At 43.9% G+C, this 25,226-nt stretch overlaps 1 long non-coding RNA gene across 1 annotated transcript in view; it reads left to right on the top strand.

Moving 5' to 3' along the window:
• Positions 1 to 25,226, top strand: part of LOC134942936 (uncharacterized) — a 189,497-nt gene that overhangs the window by 87,958 nt on the left and 76,313 nt on the right. Inside the window, exon 4 of the long non-coding RNA XR_010181423.1 lies at positions 3,147 to 3,201. This is a non-coding gene — a long non-coding RNA (uncharacterized LOC134942936). The remainder of the gene's footprint in view (positions 1 to 3,146; positions 3,202 to 25,226) is intronic.

Raw genomic sequence — 25,226 nt, 5'->3', positions numbered from 1 at the left:
ATGGGAGCTTTTAGGAATTTTTGTGCACACACAGTTGCAAAACATCACTTAACTACAAGAACATTGCATAACGTGTGGCTCTGAATAAGAACTGATGGCTGTAAGATCATGCTTTATGGTATAAGTCAGCTGTTCTTAAACTGTGGGTCACGACCCCATAGTGGGGTGTGACCAGGGCTTAAAGTGGTCCTGCAGAGGTGGTGGAACTCATTTACCCAGCTACCACTTCCCCCCCATCCCTTTCCTACATTAAGCAGAGCCAGAGCCAGTGCCAGTGTTTTCTGCACCTATCTGCAAACTGTAAATTAGTGCACTACTTCCCGTACTTTATAAAGGTACATTTATCTCACAAGGAAGCAGCGTGGTCCCATAATAGTACCCCTAATTCAAATTACACCACACAGTGGCACAATGTTATTCTCATTACACCGCATATAATGCCCCTGATTCATATTACACCACATAGTAATGCCTCTTATTCAGATTACGTCACTTAGTAGTACCCTTTATTCACAATGCACTACACAATGGTACCCTCTATACATTTTTTATGCCACACAGTAGTGCCCTTTATACACAATTCCCAGAGTAGCAGTGCCTTTTACACATAATGCCCACAGTTGTAGTGCCCCTTACACATAATTCCCACAATAGTAGTGCCCCTTACACATAATGACCACAATAGTGCTGCTTATACACATATTGCACACAGTAGTGCCCCTTATACACATCTCTGCCTCTGTCACTCCAGCAGCTCACCGCATGTGTTCCTCCAGCAGCTTCCCCACCTCTCTTTTCCCTCCATCCCCCTCTCATTTTGTCTTCAAGATGCACAGAGCCTGCTCCTCTTCCAGGTTACTCTACACTTCAGCAGCGGTGATAGCATGACATAACATACACTGTGCTGTAAAATGAAGCCACTTGGACCTGATGAAGGGATGAATGCTGTCCAACAGACACCGCGTGTGTGAGTACCAGAAGGAGTGGGCTGTAAATGGAGGAAGACTAGGGAGCCACCAGGACCTGAGGAAGACGGAGGTGGCTGCAGCTTATCAGTAACACTAGCGCCACCTGTATCATCTATTATTATTAATAGTTTCTTATATAGCGCAGCAAATTCCATTGCGCTTTACAACTAGACACAATTAGAAGACAAAACTGGGTAAAAACAGTCATAGAGGTATTGCTGTGATGCTGCCGTTGCCTCAAGCAGGCTATGCTTCTAGCTCCCTCATCTACATGCAGATATCGACGGGGGCACACGGCTGGCTGAGAGGGCGTTCCCGAGTCCTTGGGCTTCTGAGCTGTAGGAAACTTACAGATAAAAGACAGGAAGCCAGCAGCTGACTAGGTCAGACCCAGACGAGGCAGCTCTCAGTGAGCAGGACTCTGAGCCTGTGCCTCCCCCTATCACCCTGTAGTAACCCTCTGCCTCTCCGTTGTCACCCTCTGCCATCCGCTGTCACCTACTGCCATCCCCATCACCCACTTCCTCCACTTGCCAACCTATACCTCCACTGTCATCCTCGGCCTCTCTCTAGTCATCCTCTGGCAACCTGCTGTCACCCACTGTTATCCCTTGTCACCTTCTGCCATTCTCCTATCTCCCACCACCATCCTCGTCACCACTACCTTACCATACCACCCTCCCCGGTACTCTCTGCTTCTCTCTAGTCATCCACTTGCTTTCCCTAGTCCCCCTCTGACTACCAGTGCCAACCTCCATCACCCTCTGCCACCCATTGCCTCTCCCTAGTCACCCTCTGCCTTTCCCTATTTACCCTTTGCCTCTTTTTGCCATCCACGTGTCACCTACTACCACCCTCTTCCTACTCCTGCTACCCTATGCCTCCACCTGTCACCCTATGAGTCCTTCTGTCTTTCCCTAGTCAACCACTGCCTCTCCCTAGTCACCCTCTGTCTCACTCTGCCATCACCTTGTCTCCCTCTGGCATCCCAATCACCCTCTGCCTCCACTAGTAACCCTCTGCCTCTCCTTACCACCACCTGCACCTCCCTGCTAGCCACTGCCTCAACCTCTCTCTCAATGCCACTCTCTGCCTCTCCCTGCGACCCACTGCCTCTCCCTGTCATCAGATGCCTCCCCAGTCTCCCACTGCCTCTCCCTGCCACCCTTTGCCTCCCCGTCACCCTCTGCCACCCACTGACTCTCCTGGTCACCCACTACCTCCTCCCTGTCACTCGCTGCCTCCCCCTGTTACCCTGCCACTCCCAAAACCTTCACAGCATGTATAAATTTAACATTCACATGAATATATTAAAATACACATGCAGGGCAGGCACTCAGAAAGGAACTTGTCCCTGTGATCAGTAGCGGATTTACTACTATGCGACCAAAGCGGTCGTTTAGGGCCCGGCGGGTCGATGGGGCCTGCCAATAGGACTGAATCTGTGAAGGGTCCACTGTTACTGGTGTCCAGCAGGGTCTGTTTCACCTTCAAGTGCTGTGAATCAGCAGTGTAGCTAATGGCACCGGTGGTAATGTGTTGGGTATATTTAATGGTATTCCGTACATGCTCATACCACCTTACTTGCACTACTAATGACGTGAGAGAATAAGCTCTGGGTGGGTTTTGCTGTTTCAAGGTTTTGACAATCAGACATTTGGCTTCTATGAAAAGTGGTATGTGAGCTCAGTGGAATATCTGTCAGTTGTCAGTCTCGTCTAGGGAGTAACATAAAAGGGAAACCCAAGGAACATTCAGCAGGGGGCAGGAATGGATGTGCTGTGAAACTAATGAAGCTTAGGCTTCAGTGTCCCTAATCCCAAAGGTGCCATAAAGCAACTTTTTTAAATGAGTGAATTTTTCAACAAAATCGCTGTGTGTTATTGGTGAATGTTATTTTAGTGATAGAATTATCACTCATCTCGCTTGTGCATTTTAACATCAAAAATCAGATTTCACCTCTTGCTTCTATGTATTGTATTGTTATAGCTTATCACCAATAACGCCATGACAACAAGACTTCTAGTACAGCATAGCAGCTATTACAGCTTGGATGCACATCGCTGGGAGTTGTAGTCTAGCTCTGTGATTTGCGCTCTGTAAATAGCGTGAAAAGTCTATCCATTGTAAACTACAGTTCCCGACAGACTACAGAACTTCTCTTTGTGACATTCACAGGAATGGCGGAACTTGAGAGGGCCTGTCCTAGGAAGGAGACTGGGAGCAATGAAAGGTGAGTAGGAGCCTGGGACAAGGAGGAATATAATAAGGTAATTATGGTGGTACTGAGCAGTGTGTGCTGTAAAGGCCCTTTGAACCTTGATATTGCCCTATTGTTACTGGTTGCGAAGAGGTCCCCGTAACAGTTCAAGCGTCAGGACCCCAAAAATGTAGCTCCGCCACTGTCATGGGCATTGGAGTAATAAAGTCAGGAGATTTTAGACGTCATATCCCAAAGTGGCATGAGTTTTGAGATGGGTCCACCATTCCATAGATAGACGATTGTACGTCTATGGCCATAGCCTCACTGTTGGGGGTGGAATGTGAGAATTTATCTGGCATGTAATACCATCTCAGATAAATTTTGTGTTTCTATAATGGAGGTGGAAATTTAGCTAGAAGAGACTCTTTAATTATGTCCCAGTAGTCCATATTGGGAGGAGGAGGACCAATGTCCCTTTCCCATTTTATGCATATTTTGGGGCCTCATGACCATATCTAGCATCATGCTACATAGTTTACAGATCCAGCCCCCTTATAGGGGGGCTGAAAAACATGGCCTATCAAATTCAGAGAGATGTCTGGAAGTCTTCTCAGCTAGAAGGGAACCAAGGCAGTGTTTGATCTGTAGAAAGTTAAAGAATCTATGAGAAAACTTATGGTGCTTGCATTTAAAACATTAAAGGTGAGCAAAGACCTCCTGGCAGAGGGATTCTGGGCAAAACAAATGCCAGCTGCCAGCTACAGCCAGATATATTGTCCAGTTGGAATCAGGATTATCCCACAGAGGGAGCAGAGGTGAATATAATGAGCGTGGTGTTATGTAAGGCTTGGGGACAATAATACTTTTAGTGCCAATAATTCTGCCCAGCCAGGAGAGATTTCAAGGAACGTAGGTCTGATGTGATTTTAGAAAATAGTCCACAACATTTTCTGAATAGAGACTGTCAAAAGAACACATAATATGAAACCCTACATATTTGATTTTCTTGTATTGCCACTTAAAGATGAAGCTAGAAGGGATAGTCTGACAGTCATACATTTAAGAGCATTGCATCGGAACAACAGTTGATTTTATAGTTGGAAAGATTGCTGTATGTATACAGGCCTTTACAGAGGTTAGGTAAAGAAGTATGGGGTTGTTATAGGGTGAGGAGGATATCGTCTGTCAAGAAAGAAATCTTGCATTCTAGGTCCTCCCTCATGCACGGCAAATGTCCTGAGAGAACCTAATGATTGCAGCAAGGGGCTCGATAATCAGTGCAAAAATTAAGGTGAAAAGTGAACAATCTGCGTACACAATCACTTTACTTTCATGTTCAGACCCATCTGAGAAGCTGAATATGCATGGCCATACGATCAGTGATTACTGCAGATGGATCCAATGGATCCTTCTCCATAAAAAATGTGCTCTATAGGTTACATTGGGCTAATGTGATCTTTAAGCCAAGCATTATAGAACTCAGTATCTGATATCAGCTGTGGTATTTCCTTGATAAATAGCCCTAATAATCAAATATGTGGCAATCCTCTGAAAACATCCATTTTCATGGCAATGACCACATTTTTGTTGTTAATAAACAGTTTAGTCATGAGAAAAGATATATGTTTGGTACCATTAAGTACAGCGAGTTTGTCTCAGTACTCAAGTAATAGCACTAAAGTACAGGAACCAGGGATCAAACACACAAAGACATCCAGGTTCACCAGGACAAACTTAATAAGCTGGCAAAGTGCTGTTCACAGGAAGTTGTTTATATATTCATAAAACTGGGTACACACGAGAGATGTGCGGCGGACACTTTTCAGGTTTTGTGTTTTGGCTTTGGATCTGGATCCCCAATCGTGTTTTGGATCTGGATTGGTTTTGCCAAAACCACCCTTTCGGGTTTTGGTTTTGGATCTGGATGATTTTTGAAAAAAACATAAAAACAGCTCAAATCACAGAATTTGGGGGTAATTTTGATCCTATTTTATTATTAACCTCAATAACATTTATTTCCACTCATTTCAAGTCAATTCTGAACACCTCACAATATTGTTTTTAGGCCAAAAGGTTGCACAGAGGTAGCTAGATGACTAAGCTAAGCGACACAAGTGGGCGGCACAAACACCTGGCCCATCTAGGAGTGGCACTGCAGTGGCAGACAGGTTGGAACTTAAAAAAACTAGGCCCCAAATAACACATAATGCAAAGGAAAAAAAAGAGGTGCAACGAGGTAGTTGGATGACTAAGCTAAGTGACACAAGTGGGCAGCACAAACACCTGGCCCATCTAGGAGTGGCACTGCAGTGTCAGACAGGATGGCAGTTTTAAAAACTAGGCCCCAAAGAGCACATAATGCAAAGAAAAAAAAGAGGTGCAACGAGGTAGCTGGATGACTAATCTAAGCGACAAAAGTGGGTGGCATAAACCCCCGGCCCATCTAGGAGTGGCACTGCAGTGGCAGACAGGTTGGAACTTAAAAAAACTAGGACTCAAAGAGCACATAATGCAAAGGGAAAAAAAGAGGTGCAACGAGGTAGTTGGATGACTAAGCTAAGTGACACAAGTGGGCAGCACAAACACCTGGCCCATCTAGGAGTGGCACTGCAGTGGCAGACAGGATGGTAGTTTTAAAAACTAGGCCCCAAAGAGCACAAAATGAAAAAGAAATACAGAGGTGTAACGAGGTAGCTGGATGACTAAGCTTAGCGACATAAGTGGGCGGCACAAACACCTGGCCCATCTAGGAGTGGCACTGCAGTGGCAGACAGGATGGTAGTTTTAAAAACTAGGCCCCAAAGAGCACAAAATGAAAAAGAAATACAGAGGTGTAACGAGGTAGCTGGATGACTAAGCTTAGCGACATAAGTGGGCGGCACAAACACCTGGCCCATCTAGGAGTGGCACTGCAGTGGCAGACAGGATGGCAGTTTTAAAAACTAGGCCCCAAAGAGCACAAAATGCAAAAAAAAGGTGCAATGAGGTAGCTGGATGACTAAGCTAAGCGACACATGGGCGGCACAAACATCTGGCCCATCTAGGAGTGGCACTGCAGTGGCAGACAGGATGGCAGTTTTAAAAACTATGCTCCAAAGAGCACATAATGCAAAAAAAAAAAAGAGAGAGGTGCACTGAGGTCGCTAGATGACTTAACTAAGCGACACAAGCGGGCAGCACAAACACCTGGCCCATCTAGGAGTGGTACTGCAGTGGCAAACAGGATGGCAGTTTTAAAAACTAGGCCCCTAAGAGTACATAATGCAAAGAAAAAAAAGAGGTGCTAGATGGAATTGTCCTAGGGCCCTCCCACCCACCCTTATGTTGTATAAACAGGACATGCACACTTTAACAAACCAATAATTTCAGCGACCCGACTGTGACTGAAATGATTGGTTTGTTTGGGCCACCACTAAAAAAGAAACAATTAATCTCTCCTTGCACAAACTGGCTCTGCAGTGGCAAGATATCGTACTCATCCTCAGAACCCCCCCCCCTTCAGTGTTTACATCCTCACAAAGAAATAATATTCAACATAATTTAGGTGTCAGTGGACTGCTTACACTATTACCCACAGTTTCTGAACTTGACAATGACTTATGTTGAATGCGCATTAGGTGACGTATAAGGGAGGATGTTCCTAGGTGGTTAATGTCCTTACCCCTACTTATTATGGATTGACAAAGGCATGACACTTCTTGTCCGGATTTGTGGACAAATAATTCCACACTGAAGAGGTGGCTTTTTTGGTATTTTACCCAGGCATGACAATGAGCTTTTTCATCCCATGGCCAACAACTGTCTCCACTGGTGCCTTATTCAAACAAACCACATCACCATCAGAATCCTCATCGTCAACTTCCTCCTCAGCGCCAGCTACACCCATATCCTCCTCATCCTCGTGTACTTCTACAGTGACACCCTCAATCTCATTATCAGCAACTGGACTGGTGGTGCTCCTACCAGCACTTGCAGGGGGCGTGCAAATGGTGGTAGGAGCCTCCTCTTCCTTTACAGTGTTGTGAAGGTATGGCCTAGACATCGCAACTGCAGACAGTGCCAGCACCCCTGTATTTCACAACACCCCTGTAATTTTACAGCATACAAGACAGGGACAGTGTACATTGATTTTCACTACACCCTAGAATAATTACAGCATACAAGACAGGGACAGTGTACATTGATTTTCACTGCACCCTAGAATAATTACAGCATACAAGACAAGGCCAGTGTACATTGATTTTAACTGCACCCTAGAATAATTACAGCATACAAGACAGGGCCAGTGTACATTTATTTTCACTGCACCAATGAATGTTTACAAAATACAGGGCCAGTGTAATGTTATTTGAACAGCAACACCCCTATATTTTACAGCATACAGTAGTGTGTTTTTAACTTTTAACACTGCACCTCTGAATTTTTACAACATACAGGACCAGCAGCACCTCTATATTTTACAGCACACAACAGTGTGCTTTTAATTTTTAACAACTGCACCCCTGAATTTTTACAACATACAGGGCCAGGGTAATATTATTTGAACTGCAACACCCCTATATTTTACAGCATACAGCAGTGTGCTGTTAATTTTTAACTGCACCCCTAAATTATTACAACATACAGGACCAGCAGCACCCCAATATTTTACAGCATACAGGAACAGTGTGCTTTTAATTTTTAACAACTGCACCCCTGAATTATTATAGTATACAGGGACAGTGTAATGTTATTTGAACAGCAACACCCCTATATTTTACAGCATACATCAGTGTGCTTTTAATTTTTAACTGCACCCCTAAATTTTTACAACATACAGGGCCAGCGTAATGTTATTTGAACAGCAACACCCCTATATTTTACAGCATACAGCAGTGTGCTTTTAATTTTTAACTGCACCCCTGAATTTTTACAACATTTAGGGCCAGCAGCACCCCTATATTTTACAGCATACAGCAGTGTGTTTTTCATTTTTAACTGCACCTCTGAATTTTTACAACATACAGGGCCAGCAGCACCCCTATATTTTACAGCATACAGCCGTGTGCTTTTAATTTTTAACAACTGCAACCCTGAATTGTTATAGCATACAGGGCCAGTGTAATGTTATTTGAACAGCAACACCCTTATATTTTACAGCATACATCAGTGTGCTTTACATTTTTAACTGTACCTTTGATTTTTTACAGCAAACAGGGCCAGCAGCACCCATATATTTTAAAGCATACAGGAGCAGTGTGCTGTTAATTTTTAACAACTGCACCCCTGAATTTTTACAACACACAGGGCCAGCAGCACCCCTATATTTTACAGCATACAGGAGTACAGTGCCCCTGAACCCTGTACAACACAGTGACAGCCAGGACAGCAACACCCATGTATAGTTGCAGCACATGAAACACCAGGGACAGCCAGGACAGCATTCCTAACACAGCACAGGTACCCCACAGTGACTGCAGCAGCACCCCTACAGAGCACACACCCCACCCGATGCCACCACCCATAGAGAGAGACAGAGGTCTGTTTTCCTCACTCTCCAAGTCCAGAGTGAAAATGGCGGCAACGCGTGTCTGTTTATATGGAATCCGAAACCCGTGAGATTCTGACAGAGGAATGATGATGTTTTGCCTCGTACTGGTTTCTGAGTTTGGCAGGAAGTCCCGAGTCAAACTCTGATCCGGGCTCGGAGCATGAAGTTCAGGGGGGTTCGGTTCTCAGGGAATCTCTAGTACACACTGGCCAAAATATCGGCCGTTCTATTGAACAACCGATATATCGCTGGACCGTCGGCCAGTGTGTACCAACGATATGTCTGTGAAAGTCATCGTTCACAGACATATCGCGTCGGCCCTGCTGCACACACAATGACCAATATATCTACAGATATACTTATGCATCATTGTGTGTGTACGGGCGGTCAGCCAACCACCTGTACACATGCTGCAGCAGTCGGCGGTGATTGACAGCTGAACTGGGTGGGCGCATGTAAATGCACGCCCAGCTTGTGACGTTAGTCACGACGGATCGGGCAGTGTGTATGCACAACACACTGCCCGATCCGCCTATAGATATATCTGCAGATCCATTGATCTGCAGATATATCTATCAGTGTGTACCCAGCATTAGACTCTGATAACCGCATCAGGTGCTGGTATCCCATTACTAGCAAAGGTCATGTAGGTCTAGAACAGATTACTTCAGGACATTTGTGTAATCTTGAAATAGAACAAATACTCCTGTTAGAAAAGAGGCATGATTTTAAGCAGTCACATCAGCGTGTTAACAGTGAGTTGCTCAGAGCATATGGAGCTCATACTTTTGTTATTTGACCGTCCTTTCTACCATCTGTACCTTCTATATTCATAAATCACCTGGCGAGACTGATTTTCATCTTTCACTGCTCTACAGCTATTGCATCACTCTGAAAATCCCAACATTGGCTCCATATTACATACAGAATACAATTCAAATATTCATCCTAACCTGTAAAGCCATCACCAGCTCCTCCTCATCATACATTACATCTCTGACTTCTTCCTCTTAAATCTGCCTCTGTCTGACAACCACTTCTCTCTCCCACCTCCAAGATGTCCCCTGTACTGCTCCCTGCCTATGGAACAAAAATACTATTAAAAAAAAGCAATGCTAACTATAATGATACCATAATGCTTAAAGTCATACATTTTAAATAATTGTTCAAATAAACTATAAAATACAGGTTGAGTATCCCATATCCAAAATGCTTGGGAACAGAGGTATTTTGGATATAGGATTTTTCCGTAGTTTGGAATAATTGCATACCATAATGAGACATCATGGCGACGGGACCCAAGTCTAAGCACAGAATACATTTATGCATCATATACACCTTATACACACAGCCTGAAGGTCATTTTATACAATATTTTTAATAACTCTTGTCAAAGTCAGAAAAATATCTCTATGCACACTACCATATTTGCACCTCACACAGGTCCGTGCTGCGCGTGCGTACGCTCTCCCGTACGTGCGCATACTCACAGTCGCGGGCACCCGCAGGCGCACGGTATGCGTATTTACGGTAGAGTTTATGTGATCGTAGCGTGCGACTCAATCGTTACATATTTTCACTATATAATGTATTTTGTAGATCATGGTCCCTTTGATAGATTCTGAAAGTTTAGTTAATATAGGATGTTCCTGGACAGAGAGATCCCTCATTGTTTGATACAAAGGGTCAGACAGGAGTAGTACAGTGGTGTTTAGTATCCATCGGAAGAATATTTAATTAGCAATATTCCGGTGTTGGTTTGAAGTTGATCAATCGCTCGTGCGAATAGTTATGGACATAAGAAGTTTATGAACATTTACTGTATTTGCACTTTATTACCCATGCGGCGGGAAACCCAGTTTCCCTCCCACCTGAGCTGTTGGAAATAGTCACAGCCCACCTGTATGAATCAACCTATGACCTTTTGTTATAATGCGAGGAGGAATTCCTGTGTCCAATGAACAATGAGATTGTAGGGACCATTGAATTGCATTGTGTGTGGGGCATAAATAGAAAGGCCGATCACATCCAGCTCTCACTCTTCAACGGTTATCATTGCTGAAAATCGGGAGCTGGATGTCCAGAGGCGCATGCGATCGTTTCCTTTGTGCGTAAGTTTTTCTCCGTAATCATACTGTTTCTCTCTTGTTATTATGGGCCATATCTTTCTCTCTCTTCTCTTTCTCTCATTTTTCTCTTAAACTTAATTGTATTGTATTTACTGTGTAGTTACCTGGTTAGTTTGTCTATGTTATATTGTAGTGTATGATTTGTATTTGTATTAATTCTTTTGCAAGTATATCATTCAAAATATATATATATTAGGCGTTGGACCCTAAGCCCAGGTATCTGTGTATTTCTTATAGAGTTAAGTATTCTCAGAGCGTCAGTGACGCTCAAACTGCTTTTAAGTTAGTAAGGTTATACTGTGTTGCATTTACACCATATCACTACACAAAGGGTTTGCTGCATAATACACTGTTTATGGTTTAGATATAAAGGTTTAACATTGTGAGCGTCTGCGCCGCTGGTGATCTCCTCGTGGTCTCGAGCGGTCGCATCGCTATAGCGAATCATTACGGTAGTCGGCAGCCAATAGCGTGCCTGCCAGTGATCTCTTGGCCGTGAGCGAACGTAACGCTTGAGCGTCTCGACAACGGCTAAGCGATTGTTACGCAACGTGCGTACCCTTACGGTACTTCATACGTAGTTAGCGTACAGTGTTCTTAGACCTCATAAAGGGTATTATATAAGATAAATATTTAGCTTTATCAATTGGCGGCTCGCCCGTCCTTCACATATCTGCACTAGGTAGATACAGCAGACATTATCCATCAGCAAAGGGCGGGAGATTATATTCCTCGTAGTGCTGTCGGGATAAGCGTCTGCTTCGCTTAGTAAAGGGTGCTGAAGGAATCCGGGACCGGAGGTAAGAACAAAACGATAGTGTCTTTCTTTTAGAACTGTTTATTTTTCTGTCTTGCGTACACACGCACGCACATATATATCTGCATTTCTTTTTCATTTGTGTATTTTCGTATATCTCTCTCCTGTTTGCCTTTTTATAATTGATAAACGTGCTCAGAAAGATTTGCCGCTATTTCATAAGTTAAAGGTAAAGGTAATACAGTTAAGGTATAGAAATACACGCAACTCTACCTAAAGGTAAGAGGAGAGATTGGTGTGGTGTGCGGTAGATGATCGAGGATCATCTACATTGATAAAACGTGTTAGTTGTGTTACGGTGGACAAAGACTGGTGTACACGTGTCTCTAACAAAGGGAGAGACTCGCGTACGCAAAGGCCGACGCACGCAGCGTAAATTACGCAACGGAGCGTCTGGGTACGCCCACGTAACTCAAGTCACACGATAGTGTTGATTTTTAAATAGCGCAACAAGCGATAAATAGCGCAACAAGCGATAAATAACGCAAGGCGATAAGTAGCGCAAATCTATTTTAAATTCGAAATTTAAATTAATAGATCCTTCTCCTAATTTGTAACACATCTGGTCTAAAGAGAAATTTCTGCGCAGAAATAGAAATAGAAGCAAAAGTGTACATGTGGTGAGTGAGTGTGTTGTATACAATTTTACAGGTTGAACCACAAGAAGTCGAGTTCTCGCAGAGGTACATACGTGTAAGTGACATGCACGGTGGCTAGGGAGGCATCCTTGGTTAAACAAAATTTGAGCATTAGAGTGTAGCAGACCAGGAGGTCATACTGTAACAGACCAGGAGGTCTAGGTACAGCAGACAAGGAAGTCCGCTATACAGTCCACAGGCACAACACCAAAAAAGGGTTGGTGCAACACCCATATAGGCCATACAAGCTCGCTGAAGGAATTCGCAGCCGCAATTTTCGATTCCACTGGTCGCTCCGTACATAAGATTAGTTGCTTATGTGCTGAACGATTGTACCGCACGTAATTGTGTGCATTAGTAAACCTGACCAGTACCATTTACGTACCAAAGGTCATAAACGCTATTTGTACATTCTGACGTGATTTGTGTAATTTTTTATTTTTAAAAAGGGAAGTTCGCTGGTCACTCAGGAATTATCCAACGACCTCACCTTTACTGGAAAGGGTTAATGCTCTGCGGATCACACTCACATGTTCCAGTAAACAAAGGTTAATAGGTGCCCTGGGTCGAGTACGCCAGCACCATATCGGTGTGATCAGGTCGTATTGGTCGGCGTGGGCAGAGTGAGTAAGGTGCTCGGTAAACCTTACCGTCAGCCTATCGTGAATATCCTGGTTTTTTGTAAGGTTCCGTAACACCTGCAAATTATGGGGGCCAGTTGTTCAGGAAGGGGGCGATCAACCTCGGTTCGGGTTGATTCCATAAACCGACCAGTAGGGTCGGCAAGGTACGTAATGTGTGAGAAGTACGGGAGTCACACAGAAGCGTTATGTGGTGAATGGGAGAGAATGACAGTACATGACGGGGAGAAATTCCCCAGAGTAGGTAGCTTCAGCCCAGAAGTGTTAACGAATTTAAGGAGAAGGATATGTCTCATTAAATCAGCAAAGAGACGAATCAAGCATTATGATTATTTGCAGTTGTGGCAACAGGAGGGTGACATACAGAGAGGATTGGCTCAGGCGGCGGGATCTGGCTCTATCAAGAAACTGATAGCCACGGCCCCACCGCCACCATACATACCAGGAGAGAAATTGGTTGCGGAGAATGACGCACTAAGGTATAACAAACAAACACTTAGCAACTGTGTAAATGTTAAAGATAATGTTAACCAATTAACCAATGCAAGTATTAACCCGTGCAAGTTGTACCCTGTTTTGAACTTTCCTCAGGAGTATGATCAAGAAGACGAATCGGCAACAATTTCAGCGCTCTCTCTAGCAGCCACCATAGCAGAGACCACAGTAGGCACAGCTCCACCCACGAGATTAGTAACAAGGGCCCCTAGCGGAGGGATAGGTGAGGTCGTATCTACAGGTAAGTACGGCACCATAAACTATGCTGAAGCCATTTCACCACAGGCTGTAGAACCCACACAGAGTGATGTTGTTAGAGTTAATCCTGTTAGGTTAATAGCTGTTCCAAATGGGAAAACTGACACATCAGGAGTCACCCCTGTGAGGAACATTGCCATGTATAGCCCATTTTCCAGAATGGAATTAAGGACCATAGTGTCTGAATTCCCTGACCCTAGAAAAGACTTAGTTGCCAGCCAAAAATACATCAGAGACCTAGGTAACACGGTAGAGCCCAACAACAAAGACTGGCAGATATTGCTGAGAGCATGTTTACCCTCCAATGTTGACGCAACTCAATTTTTAACTGACTGTGGATTAGATCAGGATGTACCTCTTACAGATGTGTACAACAAAGACAATGTAAAAAGAATAAGCTTACAGTTAAAAGAGTATTTCCCAGCGGTAGTTAAATGGAACAAGATATTCTCCATTAGACAAAAGGAGTCAGAAACAGCTGCAGAGTATTTTCACAGAGCATTATCAGAAATGGCAAAATACACAGGCATAGAGGACATTAAAACAAACATAAACCATCGAGAAGTAGCAGTATCGGTATTGATGGATGGTTTAAAAGAGTCATTGAAAACTAGGGTACAGACCACACAACCATGTTGGCGAGGTCTGTCTGTGGCTACTTTGAGAGAGGCTGCTATTGATCACGATAGGAACATCACCAGACACAGGGAACAACAAAGTGATAAGTTAATGGCAGTAAGTATACAGGCCCTGACCACAAAACAGCCTGTGTTAACATCACCAAACCCTGTGGGTAAGTCAAATGTGGTAACATGTTATTTTTGTCACAAACAGGGACACTTTGCACGAGACTGTAGATCGAGAAATGTACAAAAATCTTACCAACCCCCTAGACAACGACACGACACACGACATTGGGAGCAGGGTCCGCAGAAACGGAGTTATGAGCCACATGCAGGGGAAACAAAAAGATACCCCCCGAACAGAGACTGGCAAGCCTCTGGTAGCTCCCAATTAACTCCCTCACAAGTAGTTGCTGCCAGCGGGATTCAGGGAGGTCACCATACCCAATAGGGGTGTGGCCATACCTGTAATCTGCAGCCAGTAAAATTGATTGCAAGCCTTGGAAGTGAACCAGAAATTGCAATCAATGTAGCTGGTAAATCATTAAACTTTCTTGTAGACACAGGGGCGGCCAAATCAGTGATAAATTCGACAGTGGGCATGAGAACCACTGGTAAGACAATTCCAGCCATAGGGGTAACGGGAGTAGTCCAGCACTACCCTGTTAGCAAACCAGCCGAGATTACAGTAGGGCCTTTACATACCAAGCATTCCTTTTTGCTGGCTGCATCGGCACCGACTAATCTCCTGGGAAGAGACTTACTGTGTAAAATGGGGTGCGTCATTTATTGTACTCCTGAAGGTGTATTCTTGGACATACCTGAGAATCACGCTCAGGAAGTGCGAGACATGTTAGATTCCCCATCAAAATTAATGTCACATACCATTATGACAAATAGGACTCCATCCCAAGTAGAAGAAATGACATCTCAGATACCAGAGTCACTTTGGACAAAAGATGGACAGGACACTGGATTAATGGCAAACGTAGCTCCAGTAGTTGTACAAGTAAAAGATGGTAGGATAGCTCCAAAAATCCCACAGTACCCTCTGAAGCCAGAGGTGGAGTTAGGAGTTTACCCAGTAATAGAGCGCTTGCTACAACAGGGCATTCTGGTAAGAACGTCCAGCACTGCCAATAGTCCCATCTTCCCTGTTAAAAAGAGTGGGGGGAGGGGTTACCGGCTAGTGCAGGATCTAAGGGGGATTAACAAAATAGTTGAGAGTCAGTTCCCCGTAGTGCCAAATCCAGCTGTCATCCTAATGCAAATCCCTCCCACTGCGAAATTTTTCACTGTTATTGACCTCTGCTCCGCTTTCTTTTCGGTACCTCTGCACCCTGACAGCCAATATTTGTTTGCATTCACATACAGAGGAGTCCAATACACATGGACTCGATTACCATAAGGATTCATAGATAGTCCAAGTATATTTTCCCAGGCTTTGCATGATTGTTTACAGTCTTTCCAACCAGAGAGTGGATCAGTATTAATACAGTACGTGGATGATCTACTACTGTGTTCTGATTCATTGGAAGCATCCCTGAAGGATACGAAACAGCTCCTGTTTCAACTTTCAGACACTGGACACAAGGTTTCCAAAGACAAGTTGCAATTATGCCAAACTAAGGTAAAATATTTGGGACACTGTCTAACACAAGGACTGAGACACCTGACCGCTGATAGAATTCAAGCAATTAGAGACATGACTCTGCCACAAACCCAGCAACAGATCAGAACATTTTTAGGAATGTGTGGGTATTGCCGTAACTGGATCCCAGGGTTTTCCATTCTAGCGTTACCCTTGCAGGAGATGGTCTCCTCAAACAAACCTGATCGGATTTCGCATACAGACGAGTCTGAGACAGCATTTGAGAGACTTAAACAGTGCCTAACGCAGGCACCAGCATTAGGTATGCCAGACTATGGGAAACCTTTTGAACTATATGGAACAGAAAGTGCTGGTTGCGCGGCAGGTGTACTAACCCAAAAGCACGGTGATGCCAGCAGGCCGGTAGCATACTACAGCGCTCAGCTAGATACGGTAGCGCGATCCCTCCCCACATGCTTGCGAAGCGTTGCTGCGATAGCATTGCTAGTAACGAAAAGCGAAGACGTCGTGCTAGGTCACAACCTCACAATTCATACACCACATGCAGTGTCAGCCTTGTTAAATTCTGCCCAAACCAGACATGTCTCATCAGCGCGGTTTACAAGATGGGAATTGGCACTAATGGCCCCCGTAAACATCACCATAAGGAGATGCAGTGCATTAAATCCTGCAACATATCTCCCAGGTGTGCCTGGTCAGGCACAAAGGGTGGAAGATGAGAGTGGGGGGGAAGGAGGATTTAATACAAAGGAAGACACTCATGATTGTATGGAATATTTGACCCAAAATTTTACCGCAAGGCCTGACATCAGTGACAACCCACTGGAAGATGCAGAACTTACGTTCTACACGGACGGTAGTTGTCATAGACAGTCAGACTCGGGAGACTTGTGTACTGGATACGCAGTCGTAGATGACCAAGGCACCATAGAAGCGGAACCGCTAGGCCCACCTCACTCAGCCCAGGTTGCTGAACTGGTCGCCCTAACCAGAGCATGTGAATTGGCTAAGGGCAAATCAGCCAATATCTACACCGATTCTAGATACGCATTCGGGGTAGTCCATGATTTCGGAGCCCTATGGCGCCTCAGAAATTTCATGACGGCAGCTGGTACACCGGTAGCGCATGCAGCTCACATAAAAAGGCTTCTAAACGCGATACAGGAACCCGACAGAGTGGCTGTTATCAAGTGTAAAGCACACACATATAGCCAGGACCCAGTATCACTTGGTAACAGCCGAGCAGACGAAGCAGCTAAGTTAGCAGCTGCTACCCCCAGACAGACAGACACCACACAATTGATGGTATTTAATACCATCAACACACAGAAGTTGTGTGAGATGCAAAATTTGTGTTCCATACAGGAAAAGGCAGTCTGGAAGGCAAAAGGATATGGCCAGGAGTCCTCAGGACTCTGGACGGATGGACACGGTAAACCAGTGGCCCCCAAAGCATACCTTCCATGTTTAGCTGAGGCAGCCCACAGGCTGACTCATCTGGGCAAGGACGGGATGTGCAAGTTGGTAAGAGCATATTGGTGTGCCCCAGGATTTTCATCTCATGCGAGTAAAAGAGCAATGTCATGCCTTACTTGTTTGAGAAAGAACATCGGAAAAGCAATACCTACAGAACCATCTCATATCCCACCTGCCGGCGGTCCTTTCCAGGTAATACAGATTGACTTCATTCAATTACCCCCTTGTCGAAATTTGAAATATGTACTTGTTTGTATAGATGTTTTCTCAAATTGGGTTGAAGCATTTCCTGCGGCCACAAATACCGCTATGTTTACTGCTAAGAAAATTGTGCAGGAATTTGTATGTAGATATGGTATCCCTAGAATAATTGAGAGTGATAGGGGTACCCATTTTACAGGTGATGTCTTTCAAGGAATGTGTAAGTTGATGGGAATTGACAGCAAGCTGCACACTCCATACCGTCCACAGGCGAGTGCGAAAGTGGAAAGAGTGAACAGCACTATTAAAAATAAACTGAGTAAAGTTATGGCAGAGACAGGATTGACATGGCCAGAAGCTCTACCCATTGTACTGTACAGCATCAGAACCACTCCCAGGTCCCCTCTTAATCTGTCTCCCTTTGAAATCTTGTTTGGTCGACAACCGCATGTTATGATTAACCCTCAGGATGATTTGAAGTGTAACAATGAAGTGACTGTAAAATACTTGATTAACATGAGTAAACAGTTAAGGAATCAAAATGATAATCTGAAGCTAGTGATTCCTGATTTACCAGATAGTAATTGTCATGACATTGAACCTGGGGATTATGTAATGATACGGAATTTTCTACGCTCAGGTTGCCTTATTGACAGATGGGAAGGACCATACCAGGTCTTATTGACTAGCACTACAGCATTGAAGGTTGCTGAGAGAGAGACTTGGGTTCATTCGTCCCACTGTAAGAAGGTCGCTGATCCAGAGAAGTCCTGTGATAAAGAACAGACGGTAGAGGTTGTATCACTGGAGTGTCTGTTCCAGGAGGACTAAGGCGGCACCTGAGCATCGAGAACCACAAGATCAAAAGCAGTTGTCGATCCCCTGTTCCCTTTTATTGTTTTTCTCCAACTTCCCATCCCTTCTCCCTCAAATTATTTTTTCCCCCTTCTCATTCTTCTCCGTTTCCTCCTACAAGATGGACTTGCCCCAAGAGACTGTGATCCGGATTTTCCTGTTGACCATGATGTTGACCAGAGCAGTCTGTTCCGGCGAGAGTACCATGGAGTTCGAGAGAGGTTCTGGAATGGGTTCTGATGACAGAGATGGAGGCGTAGTTTTCCGAGAACAACATAATCAACAAGCAAAGGCGAGTATCAGAAAACGATCCGATAGCATTGACCACAGAAGGAATTGTGATGGATTGTTAGCTGAAGAAAACTGTATCTGTAGGCTCTGTGACAATGTAGTGGAGGATGGGTGCATTAAGAAATGCCAATCCAGTTTTAATATCCATATGGACCGGCATCCCTTGAGTGACTATCACTCTTTAGTGGGTAGTGTGTTAAATAAAACAGATTGTTGGGTATGCTCTCAAGTACCTCAAGGTCATAGCAAATCAGGGCTAGTACCATTTCCTTTAACGTTAGGGGAGGTACTTGAGTTAAGTGGTGGGAGACCGGTGGACAGGAGGTTTAATATCTCCAGCCCTCCTAGTTTGAAGCTCCACCAATACCATGTGGATAGGTCCCTATTATGCTTTAACATCTCCAATCCCCGAAAGCCGGGAAATTGGGAAGTGTCATGGAGTAACCAAACCATGACCTTTTCGCATAGAGCAGATAGAATGCCTACAGATACAGAGCTTATACGCCACATAGCCAGTAGAGGAAAATCTTTCCGGTATAGGTATACCTTAGGAAATAGGATTACGAGAGTTGGAGAGGTATCACCAGGATACTGTGCACATATCGTACAACCTGATACGTGTACTAAGCAGATGGAAGAATTAGGGTTAGGAGATTTCACATGGAAGGTGTGTAATATGGTTATGTCCTACTCCGTCCCATATGTTCTCCCCGATGATGCATATTTCATATGCGGGAGAAAGGCGTATAAGTGGCTTGCCCCAAACTCTGAAGGATTGTGTTATATTGGAAAAGTATTGCCTGAAGTAATGACTGTATCACATGACAAAATGAAAGACATACACCGTGTTGCCCAAACTCCTTATACTCATACTCATTACGAGCACATCGTTAAACGGCACCTGATAGAAAGAACAGAGCACCCGGCCTCTGACATGATCAGTGAATCCACCGGGATTCAGTTCCTACTTACGTTAGACATCACTCGCACTGCTAGAGGAGTGCTGAATTATAAATACATATCTGCGCTTGCAAATTTGTTAGATAATATCACTGAAATGTATGATGACACGTTTAGGTATACTGGAAAGGAACTTCAAGCTTACAAAACAGAACTGGTACAGCATAGAATGGTTCTTAATTACCTCACAGCAGTAACAGGCGGATATTGTGTCACACTGGCAACGCAGTACGGCGTGAAATGTTGCACATATATTACGAATAGCACCGAGGACCCGGTCGAGGTCATAGACCAAAAGATGGACGACATTCTCCAACTAAAGTGGGAATTTCGCAGAAGACACAATCTCACCCTTGCTGCTGTGAGTAATGAGCTGACTAGTTGGGTGTCATGGTTGAACCCGCGAAATTGGTTCTCCGGTTTAGGAGAATGGGCTCAAGGAGTTATAATGGATGTTGGGAAGTTTCTCCTATGTATCTTAGGTGTTGTCATATCAATAGGTTTGATATTTAGATGCGGTCAGGCTTTAATGAAGTGCAAACATCGTACCAGAGTAATGAGTCTAAGGAGTGAGGAAATTGTAATTCCAATGGATGTGATTTATGACCCGACGGTAGAAACAATGATGTAATGAAAATGCGATTATACGGTCCGTTTCTTTCACCTGTTTTTTCCGTTTTCCTCCAAGGTAAAAAGACCCACTTGGACGAGGAATTTGATGAGCCGATATACAGACAACAGATGGATTAAAAGAAGAAGTTTTGACAACCTTATACACAGATTTGATGAACTATGCCATGGATCCCCAGTTTCCCTAGAAATTTTAAAATTACGCTAGCCCAACATTTTTTGTAAATCTATGGACATTGACAGCTTTTGCTCGCACCTAATGGGCAAAAGCACAAAGAAGACTGCATTCAACAGACACCTAACAAGACCTCAATCGACGAATGTTCATTAACCTGACATAGAATACCACTGCATTTACCGTAATTATGTCTTTTCTTCATCTCTACAACCTTCAGGTAATTACACACATAGTATAGGGAATACAGGCACAGATATCAGCAATCACATATTCCCCCATTCATGTATCATCAACTAAAATGTGCTCCCCCATTTTGTTACAACCAAAGCCGAAAAGAGCTCGGTAAAGTTTGACAGCCCATCCACAGACCCGTACCACGGGATAAGAAGGAATTCAAATGTATACTTCGCAATACCTCGAAGCTTGATTTAAAACACGTACGGCACGATGATACATGACCCCCAAACATGGACTCATACACACATGCTTCTGCTATCTCACTAGGTCATACCCTTTTCTTACCTTCTCCTCTCCTCCCCTACCCAACCATGTAAATGTATTAACCCCTACATATATTTTTCTCTTTTTGAAATGTTTTCAGGAAGTGGCAGTTATTGTTGACTGCCAAAGGGTGGACTGACAAAGTCAGAAAAATATCTCTATGCACACTACCATATTTGCACCTCACACAGGTCCGTGCTGCACGTGCGTACGCTCTCCCGTACGTGCGCATACTCACAGTCGCGGGCACCCGCAGGCGCACGGTATGCGTATTTACGGTAGAGTTTATGTGATCGTAGCGTGCGACTCAATCGTTACATATTTTCACTATATAATGTATTTTGTAGATCATGGTCCCTTTGATAGATTCTGAAAGTTTAGTTAATATAGGATGTTCCTGGACAGAGAGATCCCTCATTGTTTGATACAAAGGGTCAGACAGGAGTAGTACAGTGGTGTTTAGTATCCATCGGAAGAATATTTAATTAGCAATATTCCGGTGTTGGTTTGAAGTTGATCAATCGCTCGTGCGAATAGTTATGGACATAAGAAGTTTATGAACATTTACTGTATTTGCACTTTATTACCCATGCGGCGGGAAACCCAGTTTCCCTCCCACCTGAGCTGTTGGAAATAGTCACAGCCCACCTGTATGAATCAACCTATGACCTTTTGTTATAATGCGAGGAGGAATTCCTGTGTCCAATGAACAATGAGATTGTAGGGACCATTGAATTGCATTGTGTGTGGGGCATAAATAGAAAGGCCGATCACATCCAGCTCTCACTCTTCAACGGTTATCATTGCTGAAAATCGGGAGCTGGATGTCCAGAGGCGCATGCGATCGTTTCCTTTGTGCGTAAGTTTTTCTCCGTAATCATACTGTTTCTCTCTTGTTATTATGGGCCATATCTTTCTCTCTCTTCTCTTTCTCTCATTTTTCTCTTAAACTTAATTGTATTGTATTTACTGTGTAGTTACCTGGTTAGTTAGTCTATGTTATATTGTAGTGTATGATTTGTATTTGTATTAATTCTTTTGCAAGTATATCATTCAAAATATATATATATTAGGCGTTGGACCCTAAGCCCAGGTATCTGTGTATTTCTTATAGAGTTAAGTATTCTCAGAGCGTCGGTGACGCTCAAACTGCTTTTAAGTTAGTAAGGTTATACTGTGTTGCATTTACACCATATCACTACACAAAGGGTTTGCTGCATAATACACTGTTTATGGTTTAGATATAAAGGTTTAACATTGTGAGCGTCTGCGCCGCTGGTGATCTCCTCGTGGTCTCGAGCGGTCGCATCGCTATAGCGAATCATTACGGTAGTCGGCAGCCAATAGCGTGCCTGCCAGTGATCTCTTGGCCGTGAGCGAACGTAACGCTTGAGCGTCTCGACCACGGCTAAGCGATTGTTACGCAACGTGCGTACCCTTATGGTACTTCATACGTAGTTAGCGTACAGTGTTCTTAGACCTCATAAAGGGTATTATATAAGATAAATATTTAGCTTTATCACTCTATGCATTGAACAAAGTTTGTGTACATTCACACAATTAATTTATGTTTCATAATACACCTTATACACATATCTCCTTTTGTTAAATTGAATGAGCAGCAAAGGAGCCTTTTTCCAGTGGAAAATATGCTATTCGCTGCTTGATAAATAGAACCTCAAATGTCTATATTCAGATCACCATCAGTATCTTTAATCCCTAGTAAGATGCCTAATAGTAGTAATGGGCAATTAACTGCAGTGGCAGTGATGCCCAATGAGATGCCTTTCTGAATAAGACCCGCTAATACCTGCTAAAATGTTGATCAGTAACAGTTATGCCCAAGCAGCTGTGGTAATGCCCTGTTAGATTTTAATCAATAATAAGTAATGTACAATAAAAAGTCTATTTATAGTAGTGTCCACTAAGATGGTCAATATTAGTAGTGCCTAAAGCTGGCCATACACCTAAAGATTTATTGTCCAATCTGGCTGGTTGGAACGAAAATCTGGTAATGTATTGGAACCAGGGTGACCAATCCTGGGCAATTTTTTCAATCACGGGAATCGGGATTGAAAAATGATCGGGGGACGACACATTGAAAAGAAACCACTCCCGAGTATCCCTGGAATCCCGGGAGTGGTTTCTTTTCAATGTGTCGTCCCCCAAATGCCCGCCCTGCCCAGCCCGGCCCACATAGCACATTTTTTTTAAATTAAACTGTGTTAAATTCATTTATTCACCTTTTATGCTTTTTTTTTATATGTAAATTTGGATTATTTATAAATTATATGTAAAATTGTTGAAGTTATTGTCACTATTAGCCCACTCCCTTAATTAACTGCATCGTTTGCATTCTTTCTACTTTGAGTGGTGATATGAGTGATGCTCCAGTGATGCTGATTTCATGTTTTATTAGTATGAGAGCAAAGGAATCTGAAAAGTATTTCATATTTCACATCTCTATTTTTTATGTCTTTATTTTATTACGAGAAGTGCACTTCTATATCCAAATGCTCACATACAATCTGACTGGATGGATGGGCACTTGCTAAACTGAGAATGTCCATGAAAATATGCAATCCCTAGTGAAAAACGACCTTTCTTGCGCTCAAAACAAATGTCAGCCCCTCGTCCCTCAAAGGAAACCTTCACCGTGGTCCCACTTAATGAAAATACACCAAAAGAAAAATGTGGGGCGAATGAGGCGCCACTTAACACTTCTAGAGACACATAAATAATTAAATATGCTTACACCAGTAACATTCACGACAGATAGATCAGAAATAACCTTCCATGGAAATGGATACTAAAAAGATAGTAAAAGAACACAAAACATAGTGTATTCCAATTTTAATTGATTAGGCTTTTATTGCTTCTTGGTCTCACTCACATGATGTATAAATTTAATTTGCATGTAGAAATTAGTGCATCAGGATAATTCAGCCTCATAAGCATGTACCCAACATCAGCTCCAATTGGCAGTGATAGGCGCTTTAAATTTGCGTGTAGAAATCAGTGCATCAGGATAAAATTGCATCCAGCATAAACTCCAATTAGCACTTTGAAAACAAGAGTAGAAAATAGTGCAATACCGTCTTTTTCTTTTGATGCAATCCCTAGTGCCTGAAACTTCTTTGCTTGAAACTCATTTAAATACCTCATCCAATCAGAGGCGGAACTACCGCCAGTGCAACCAGTGCGTTGCACTGAGGCCCGCCTCTGTCCAGGGGCCCAAAGCATGTAATGAGTCAAACTGACTCATTACATGCCGCTGTGTGCTGCGGGCAACCGCTACCCGCAGCACACAGCCGCCCGGAGAGGAGAGGAGCGCACTGCAGCGGCACGGGGGTAAGGAGGAGGAGGGAGGTGGAGGAGGGAGCCGCAGCAGCGCTTTGTTACTGGTTGAGGCGCTGCTGCTGCTGTCCCTCTGCTTCACTATAGGCTGTCTTCCGAGAACAGCCTATAGTGAAGCAGAGGGGCAGCAGGAGCAGCGCCTCCACCAATAACACAGCGCTGCTGCGGCTCCCTCCTCCACCTCCCTCCTCCTCCTTCTCTCCTGCCCGGGAATCGTCAGAAGCTGCACCGAGGAGCCTGAGCCAGCGGAGAGGGTAAGTATAATTCTTTCTTTCTTTCTTTCTTTCTTTCTTTCTTTCTTTCTTTCTTTCTGTCTTTCTTTCTGTCTTTCTTGGGACTGCCTGCCGCAATGTGTAAAAATGGGGAATCTGCCTGCCGCAATGTGTTAAAATGGGGAATCTGCCTGCCGCAATGTGTAAAAAGGAGGAATATGCCTGCCGCAATGTGTAAAAAGGGGGAATCTGCCTACCGTAATGTGTAAAAAGGGGGACGCTGTCTGCCGTAATGTGTCTCAAGGGCACGCTGTCTGCCGTAATGTGTAAAAAGTGTACGCTGTCTGCCGCTATGTGTAACAAGGGCACGCTGTCTGCCGCTATGTGTAAAAAGGGGACTCTGTCTGCCGTTATGTGTAAAAAGTGCACGCTGTCTGCTGTAATGTGTAAAAAGGGGACGCTGTCTGCCGTAATGTGTAAAAAGGGGACGCTGACTGCCGTAATGTGTAAAAAGAGGAATCTGTCCGCCGTAAGGTGTAAAAGGGTCTCTACCTGGTGTAGTGGTGCTACTGTGCGGCATTTGAATAATGGAGACTACTGTGCACCGTTTTAGGAATTGGTATTATTTTGTGGCCACACCCATTCCCCACG

Source organism: Pseudophryne corroboree, chromosome 1, assembly GCF_028390025.1.
Source record: "Pseudophryne corroboree isolate aPseCor3 chromosome 1, aPseCor3.hap2, whole genome shotgun sequence".
Classification (NCBI taxonomy): Eukaryota; Metazoa; Chordata; class Amphibia; order Anura; family Myobatrachidae; genus Pseudophryne; species Pseudophryne corroboree.
This window is presented reverse-complemented; position numbering and strand designations above follow the sequence as displayed.